Below are 9,705 nucleotides of genomic sequence, written 5' to 3'. Positions count from 1 at the left end.
TATCCACGATGTAATGGGCAGTTGTTTTTTTTTTTTTTTTTTTTTCTTTCAGTCCTTCACTGTCCTATCTCGGACATTTATGGCAGATACAGAGGAGATACATTAAGTGGCTCATGGATAATGACAGGTTTGGAAGTAAGAGAATCATGTGTGACCCCCTCCCTCCATCCCGGTGGTGTGAGATTGGACCCACATCTGTGGACAGATAATGCCATCAATATCCAAAACGGGATCACCCCTTTTAGGCTGTGTGCACACGATGCGGATTTAGTGCGGATCCGCAGCGTTTTTTTCCACGCAGAAACGTTGCAGATCCGCAAAGTGATTTACAGTAGAATGTAAATCAATAGAAAAAAAACGGTGCGGAAAAATCCGCATGAAAACCGCTGTGGATCAAAAGAAGTAGCATGCTACTTCTTTGTGCGGAACTGCAGTGTTTCTGACCCTTTCCATTATAGAAATCCGCATGGGTAAAAAAAACGCAGAAAATCCGCGGCAAATCTGCACCTGCGTTTTTTGCCAGGAGATGCAGATTTTGTGCGGAAAATTCTGCACCCCAATCCGCAAAGTGTGCACATAGCCTTAAGTTGACTATTGGGGATTCGGCCAAGCTGATCATTGCTTCGAGTCCCAAAAAACCCCCCAACCCCTTAGGTCTCAATCACTGTACGTCAAGGTGGCGCCGATCTGAGTTTTCATGAATCCCTTTACACCTTCCATTGCGAATATATCTAATATTTTTCTATGGTTTCCATAAAGTGTTTTTTTTTTTTTTTTTAAATTATTTTTTTACCTTTTGAGTGTTGTCATCGTGGGCGTGAAGCTGCATCGGAGACAGACGGACTTTATTTTTGGTAACTTTTGTAATTTTTATTTCTTTTCTTTTTTTAACTTGCCCTGAGGATTAAGCTACATCAGAGGCAGTGGGTTGGTTTATCCAGTTTTAGGTTTCTCGATCACTCGGTCCAGGATCCTCTTCCCGCTCCCGTCACAGCCTGTTGGTTCTTTTCAGGGAGGGACAAGATGCCGGAGACTTTTGGAAGCCGCTTTCATCTGGAGCCAATTTAGCGCCGACCATTCGGGTACCCCAGGTCAAAGCCGACCATTTTAGATTCATGTCACATGCATAGTATAGGCGATGGATTGAGAACCCTGAAGCACTCTTTACTTTTTCTGCTGTTACAGCTTGTTTTTTTTTTGGGTAGAGATAAAGGATAGGAAAACCTTGTGGACAATTTGTATTTTGGGCTAAAACCATTTCTACACATTAAAAAAGGTTTTGCACCATTTGGCTTTTATCAGCACTTTATTTCTCTGCACATTACTGGCTGCAGAATAAGTTAACAAGAGGGTACATCAGTGAGCTTGGAGGATTGTAACTCCTAATTTGTCTTTTATAGAACGCCTCTGTGCCAGTTTATGGCCACAGACGACAACAAAGTGGAGCTGAACTTTGATGTGGTCATACATTGGCTGAGAGGAGTTAAGAAGAAAATTTTAAAGCCACAACGAACTCCCTGACAGATTATCAGAAAACTCATTCTGCAGCTAGAATTAGCGTAATGCAGAGGATATAGGAGGCAAACTGTGCAAAAGTTTTAATGAATCCTAATTGCAAAAATTATTTTTAGTTTGAAAAATACATGTATTTAAATTTAAAAAATAAATAATAATAACCCCATAAAGGTGGAGTCCTGGGAGCCGTGCAAACTGCATAACGGGCAGGTGCCGGCTGTACACAACCGTCATTTTCTTAACGGCAGTGACCGGGGCACGCGCCGATCACTACTGTTTAACCCTGCTGTTCTGTTGGTCAAAAATGACCGACTTTGAACTTCAATATTCTTTAAAATATTCAAGATGCGGCTCTGAAACCCGTGGCCGACCGACCCATCCTCATTTAAGTCAATCAACCACAAGTTTCAGAACCGCATCTTGAACACCCCAAAAAATACCAAAGTTCAAAATAGGTCTCCCCAGACCGAACAGAACAGCAGGGTTAACCATTTAAATTCTGTTATCTAAAAAAAGCCATTTAAATGGTGAGATTATCTGGCACCCACTACTTCCTGCAGCCGCCATCTTTGTTCTCCCACGAAGCCTGGGCCTAGGAGAATATGATTTCTTTGATAAACTGCAGTATTCTGATATCAAACAATCGCAGGATCACGGGGATGAAAAAATAAAGGAAAAAAGTAAAAACAAAAACTATAGAAGATGGTGCAACTTTTTTTTAAATTTATATATATATATATTTTTTTTAGCCCAAAATATGTACAGTTGAGGAAAGAAAATGTCCCTGGCCTTAACGAATGCTCAAGAAACTTTGTTTTTGTTTATCTTTGTTGTTATCACTGGAATTCTTCTACACATCAGTAATGAAGGAGTCACTTGGACGGGGTGCTGGGTTCATCCATCTTTACGCACTTTTGTTTTTGTCGGCCTTGAGGCTAAATTCTCACCTTTCTGGATTTTCTTTCACCCTTAGTAGTCAGCAGGGAGTGTGCCATATACTCACAGGCGACGGCTGTTTCACCGACCGTCGTGGCTCGTAACAAAGGAGTGACATCAGCCGAGAAGTCCGAGTGCTTGTGGAATGAAGTTTAGTGGACGAGGAATTTTCAGAATGTATTTTTCCGTCACCTTGAGAAAACAAGCTAATATTACAGATGCCCCCCCCCCCCCAATTGCAGGTGCCAAATTCACCCAGACTTATTAGATGGGCAGTATTGGTGGTCTCGGTGGGTTTTTAACATCTAGGCAAAACTGAGGGTGCGAAGTTTGACGGGTATTCAAAGGGGTACCCATAAATAAGTAATCGTAGTGTATGGATGACCTATTGATCCGGAGGACGGGATTTGGAGAGCGCCATGAGATTGATCTCTGCTCCATTATCAGACCGCTGGAGATGGCCAAGTAGAGTGTGTTGCTATTACGATCAGTCTTCTAGTCAATGCATGGAGTTTGCATAGCCTGGTTCTTATGATCCCAGACTTTGGTCTCCAAGCGATCAATAAGTCGTCCCGACTTCTAATTTTTGGGGAAACTCTCTTTAGAAGAGGCGGCGTCATTCTCGATACCCTAAGGTCCCGCGCTAGACACGACACAGTGTATAAGTTCAGCCCGAAGGGGCCCTTTAAGGACTTCCGTACGGCGGCCTCGGAGCGTCCGTGTAGATTTTTCCTTATGTCCACCTTTTTGTTCTCCAGTTATCACATACCTGCTGACCAGAGTATTTATTTGACCCACCCCCCACGTGTTACCGCCGGCGTCGAGCCGTCATTCCGTTCATACAGTATACTGCGACATTTCAGACGAATCCTGTTTTATTTTTTTTCCGTATTAAGTTATTAAGCTGCAGCCCAAATATTGTGGAGTGTTGTTTTATGTAAATTACTTTTAGATTTCTATTTTACGTTTCTGTTAATATATGTATTTTTACTTATGGAAAAAAATAACAGTTAATGCATTCTGTAAAAAAAAAAAAAAAAAAAAAAACAATAAAAAAAAAAAACTGAGAAGGCGGGTCCCATCACTTTCTATGAATTTCAGGTTGTGAAAATATTTTTTCTTTTTAGTTCTGAAGGGATTAATATGTATCGTGATAATGGCGCATGTCTGGCAGAAAATTAAGCAGGTGTAAAGCTTCAGGTTCACGTCCCCGAGGGGGATAAACAGTGTAATACTCCCTCTCATGTTACATATTGTTAAAGGGAGTCTCCGCACAAGGTGACTGTACAAACCAAGCATAGGCATTCGGTGCACCATGGCGTGGCCAAACAACGCCACCTTCCTACCTGTTTGTGTTTTTTGCCTTCCTTGATTGACAACTCTGACTATATAGAGGCGGAGATGGAGGGAAAACAAGCAGGTGGGAATGTGGAGTTAAATGTTTGGCTCCGCCATGATGCACCGAGTGACTGTACTTGGTGTTAACAGTCATTCTGTGCTGACAAAGACCTTTATTATGGATCTCCCCTCTAACATCTTGGTGCCTCAATGGCCCGAGACCAAGCTTGTGCCTCCAGTAATGCAGCAGAGATCCGGTCTCTGGGCCCTGATAGCCGGGAAACACAACCATTGGCTAAATATTAATGCCGTGAGCTATAAAGCAGCCGGGTCTCGCACATTAGAGCCGTGTTCCCACGTAGCGGAAGAGCTCTGGAAGGGTTTTTTTTGTGTGCAGAAAATCTTACAGCGTCTAACAATTCTAGTGACGGGGATGCGATGGCATGATAATTGCACACCACGCGTTTTGGAGACTAAATTGAACAGCGCATTTTTGTTCCTTTTTTTCTCTTTAAAGGGGACACTAAAAAAAAAAAAATACAGATGCATTTTCAAGTGCAGAATGAAAGCTTTTCTGTGCAAACACGCGTTAAAAAAATGCAGCAAAAATGTAGAAAGAAGCAGCGAAAATAGAACCGTGTCAGTGGCCTCGAAGGGTTCATTATCCCTGTGCATGCTGCAATTAAGATGGTGGCGGCATCAGCTCTGGTGATCTTGGGCAGACGGGGGTTAATGTCAGGACATCTCATGGTCCGAAGCAGTGAAGGGGTTAATGTCGGTGTATCTGGTTGGTCTCTCTAGGGCAATCAAACTACCTGCATTTTAAGATCCATGGACGGCAGTGCAAGGGTTAATTCCGCATACCTAAATTATTGCGTTTCCAACACCTCTACGCTCCAGCGTTCCCCCCCCCCCCCCCTGCGCTGATTATAGAGGGGAGCGCAGCATACTGACCAATATTACTGTTGGTCTATGATGGATCGGATGCCCACCAGTCCCACCCAGAAATAACCCTGAAACGGGGGCACAGTTTTTTGTTTTTTTTGTTGAACAAGATAGCTCCAAATTTGCTGAGATTACATCTGAAAAGTTGCGACGGTTCCATCAAATTTGGGAATATTGGATGGTATGGTGCAGGAGGGGGAGGAGAGAGGGCTGAGCTGAGCGATTTGGGGGTCTCTGCTTGCCCATTAAGTGAAAAGAGACTATGGGCAAAAATCTATAGGTGAAGGTGCTGTCGTCTCCGTGGTGATTACGATCACTGGCACTAGGTGGCGCTGCTCTCCCTATACATCCACATTGACAGTGATGGCTATGAGGAAGCTTTTAGATTTTAGGGGTCTGGTGCTAAGACCCCAGTGACCAAGTAATTGCCGTCTGCTTCTCTATTTTATCTTGTGAAAAACTGTTAGCCTCTGGTAAAAAAAAATTTCTGAACCCACTGTTCAATGACTGCAAGCAGAGATCCTGAAATCTGTGGGTGGTTAATACAGAAAGTAGATTATTATTAAAGGGAACCTGTCACCCCCGTTTTTTGAGATTGAGCTATAAATACTGTTAAATAGGGCCTGCGCTGTGTGTTCCTATAGTGTATGTAGTGTACCCCGATTCCCTATGTATGCTGAGAAATAACTTACCAAAGTCGCCGTTTTCGCCTGTCAATCAGGCTGGTCAGGTCGGGAGGGCGTGGTGACATCGGTGGTTCTTCCTCAGCTTTACGTTGGTGGCGTAGTGGTGTAGTGGTGAAGACACAGCGCGCGATCTGCGCTGTAATCCCTTGCATCGGTGGGGGCGGCCATCTTCCTGGGGCCGCGCGTGCGCAGATCGAGTGCTCTGCTGCACGGGGCTTCAGGAAAATGGCCGCGGGATGCCGCGCGTGCGCATTAGAGATCGCGGCGGCCATTTTCCCAAAGCCGAGATGCAAACTCGGCTTTGGGAAAATGGCCGCCGCGATCTCTAATGCGCACGCGCGGCATCCCGCGGCCATTTTCCTGAAGCCCCGTGCAGCAGAGCACTCGATCTGCGCACGCGCGGCCCCAGGAAGATGGCCGCCCCCACCGATGCAAGGGATTACAGCGCAGATCGCGCGCTGTGTCTTCACCACTACACCACTACGCCACCAACGTAAAGCTGAGGAAGAACCACCGATGTCACCACGCCCTCCCGACCTGACCAGCCTGATTGACAGGCGAAAACGGCGACTTTGGTAAGTTATTTCTCAGCATACATAGGGAATCGGGGTACACTACATACACTATAGGAACACACAGCGCAGGCCCTATTTAACAGTATTTATAGCTCAATCTCAAAAAACGGGGTGACAGGTTCCCTTTAAAGTGCATAAAGCTGAAAACCGCAAATCTAGAAATGGAAGATTAAATAAGGAATCTGGTCGCCCTCGCTTAGTCCTGAAGAAATCCTGCAGAGAACACAAGGGTTAATCTGCTGATCACGCCCATCTTTGCCTATTGGCTGGCTGAAGCTCAACCTCCTTAGGTAAGCGGGTGGGACTTAATCTTGTCCTAGTGCAGGGGAGAGGCTCCTGCTGCAGACTGTTGAGAGTGAAGAGGAGGAGAGAAGCTATGGCTGATCTCCTGAGACACAGAGATTTGTAAAAAGTTTTGGGAGCCAATATTGGTTCTAGTAATGGTTCACATCTCCAATTTAGAGCCGGAGGATGTTTTGTTTGTTGTTGGAGGCAGGCAGGAAAAATGCTGGTCTGCAAGCTTGGCCCAAGGCCTCGTGAGGTTTCGGGCGGAGCGCCCTATTTTGATTGCTCATTTGATTATTGGCATCGTATTATTTTCCTCTGGTCATGACTGGGTTAATATCTTTGGACATTTAATATGTTGGCGCTTGATCACCCTAATTAGGTCCTTACTACAGGTACTTACCGCACATTGTGCAACGCCGTCACCTGACGGAACTCCACTTATAGGTAACGTGAGGCCGGATTTCACACTCGCACACAGAGGAGTCATGGACGCGTCGCGGAGGTAAGAGCCGTCTTGTTATATAGTTGGACTGCGTATCGCAGCTTTGGGACCCCCAGTAGCAGCCACAGTGCCCCCACTGCCAGACATCGGGCCTCCAGTAAAAACCACAGTATTCCCATTACAGCCACTGGACCCTTAGCAATGGCCACAATACTCTGATTACCAGTTCCAGGGACCAAAGTAATACCCACAGTACCCCCATTGTCAGCCATACCCTCCAGTAATACCCACAGTTGCCCCCATTGTCAGCCATACCCTCCAGTAATACCCACAGTGCCCCCATTGTCGGCCATACCCTCCAGTAATACCCACAGTGCCCCCATTCAGCCATACCCTCCAGTAATACCCACAGTGCCCCCATTGTCAGCCATACCCTCCAGTAATACCCACAGTGCCCCCACTGTCAGCCATACCCTCCAGTAATACCCACAGTGCCCCCATTGTCAGCCATACCCTCCAGTAATACCCACAGTGCCCCCATTGTCAGCCATACCCTCCAGTAATACCCACAGTGCCCCCATTCAGCCATACCCTCCAGTAATACCCACAGTGCCCCCATTGTCAGCCATACCCTCCAGTAATACCCACAGTGCCCCCATTGTCAGCCATACCCTCCAGTAATACCCACAGTGCCCCCATTGTCAGCCATACCCTCCAGTAATACCCACAGTGCCCCCATTGTCAGCCATACCCTCCAGTAATACCCACAGTGCCCCCATTGTCAGCCATACCCTCTAGTAATACCCACAGTGCCCCCATTGTCAGCCATACCCTCCAGTAGTACCCACAGTGCCTCCATTGTCAGCCATACCCTCCAGAAATACCCACAGTGCCTCCATTGTCAGCCACACCCTCCAGTAGTACCCACAGTGCCCCCATTGTCAGCCATACCCTCCAGTAATACCCAGTGTCTCAACTGTCAGCCATACCCTCCAGTAATACCCACAGTGCCCCCATTGTCAGCCATACCCTCCAGTAATACCCACAGTGCCCCCATTGTCAGCAATACCCTCCAGTAATACCCACAGTGCCCCCATTGTCAGCAATACCCTCCAGTAATACCCACAGTGCCTCCATTGTCACCCACGCCCTCCAGTAATACCCACAGTGCCCCCATTGTCGGCCATACCCTCCAGTAATACCCACAGTGCCCCCATTCAGCCATACCCTCCAGTAATACCCACAGTGCCCCCATTGTCAGCCATACCCTCCAGTAATACCCACAGTGCCCCCACTGTCAGCCATACCCTCCAGTAATACCCACAGTGCCTCCATTATCAGCCATACCCTCCAGTAATACCCACAGTGCCCTCACTGTCAGCCATACCCTCCAGTAATACCCACAGTGCCCCCATTGTCAACCATGCCCTCCACTAGTACCCACAGTGCCCCCACTGTCAGCCATGCCCTCCAGTAATACCCATAGTGCCCCCATTATCAGCCATACCCTCCAGTAATACCCACAGTGCCCCCATTGTCAGCCACGCCCTCCAGTAGTACCCACAGTGCCTCCATTATCAGCCATACCCTCCACTAGTACCCACAGTGCCCCCACTGTCAGCCATGCCCTCCAGTAATACCCATAGTGCCCCCATTATCAGCCATACCCTCCAGTAATACCCACAGTGCCCCCATTGTCAGCCACGCCCTCCAGTAATATCCACAGTGCCCCCATTGTCAGCCATGCCCTCCACTAGTACCCACAGTGCCCCCACTGTCAGCCATGCCCTCCAGTAATACCCACAGTGCCCCCATTGTCAGCCATGACCTCCACTAGTACCCACAGTGCCCCCACTGTCAGCCATGCCGTCCAGTAATACCCATAGTGCCCCCATTGTCAGCCATACCCTCCAGTAATACCCACAGTGCCCCCATTGTCAGCCACGCCCTCCAGTAGTACCCACAGTGCCCCCATTGTCAGCCATGCCCTCCACTAGTACCCACAGTGCCCCCCACTGTCAGCCATGCCCTCCACTAGTACCCACAGTGCCCCCCACTGTCAGCCATGCCCTCCAGTAGTACCCACAGTGCCCCCATTGTCAGCCATGCCCTCCACTAGTACCCACAGTGCCCCCCACTGTCAGCCATGCCCTCCACTAGTACCCACAGTGCCCCCCATTGTCAGCCATATCCTCCAGTAATACCCACAGTGCCCCCATTGTCGGCCATACCCTCCAGTAATACCCACAGTGCCCCCATTCAGCCACACCCTCCAGTAATACCCACAGTGCCCCCATTGTCAGCCATGCCCTCCACTAGTACCCACAGTGCCCCCCACTGTCAGCCATGCCCTCCACTAGTACCCACAGTGCCCCCCATTGTCAGCCATATCCTCCAGTAATACCCACAGTGCCCCCATTGTCAGCCATGCCCTCCAGTAATACCCATAGTGCCCCCACTGTCAGCCATACCCTCCAGTAGTAGAAACAGTGCCCAATTATTAGCCATGTCTCCCTCCCTCCATGGGAGGTAAGTTACTGGTAGTGCGCCCACTAGTGGGGTCAGTGGGTGGTCTCCACCCCCAGTTGGCCCCAGCAATAGATCAGTTTGGCAGACAGTGATAGGATATAGTGTAACATGGCGACTATACAGTCTATGGCTGTGATGAGCCTCCGGACCCCTTTATGCCGTCAGTGCCCCATTATATGGCGGCTTCCACAGTAAGTAGGTGGCGCTGACACTTATCCGATAACACAAGCATAAAGCGCACAGATCCCTGCAGACATCGATTCAGGGGGCAATGAATGGGGCACCGACCTCTGCAGACCCCCTCTCCGTTAGCAGTGCTGCTCTCCAGCTCGGGGGGGCAGAGAGGAGCGGCCGCTCTCAGGATTTTATACTTATTAATAATTACCAGGGGAAAAGCGGAGAAGCATTAGGAGACGGAGGTCACTATGACAACCCTCCCTGGACAATATAG

Source organism: Ranitomeya imitator, chromosome 8 (genome assembly GCF_032444005.1).
Source record: "Ranitomeya imitator isolate aRanImi1 chromosome 8, aRanImi1.pri, whole genome shotgun sequence".
NCBI classification, from domain to species: Eukaryota; Metazoa; Chordata; class Amphibia; order Anura; family Dendrobatidae; genus Ranitomeya; species Ranitomeya imitator.
This window is presented reverse-complemented; position numbering follows the sequence as displayed.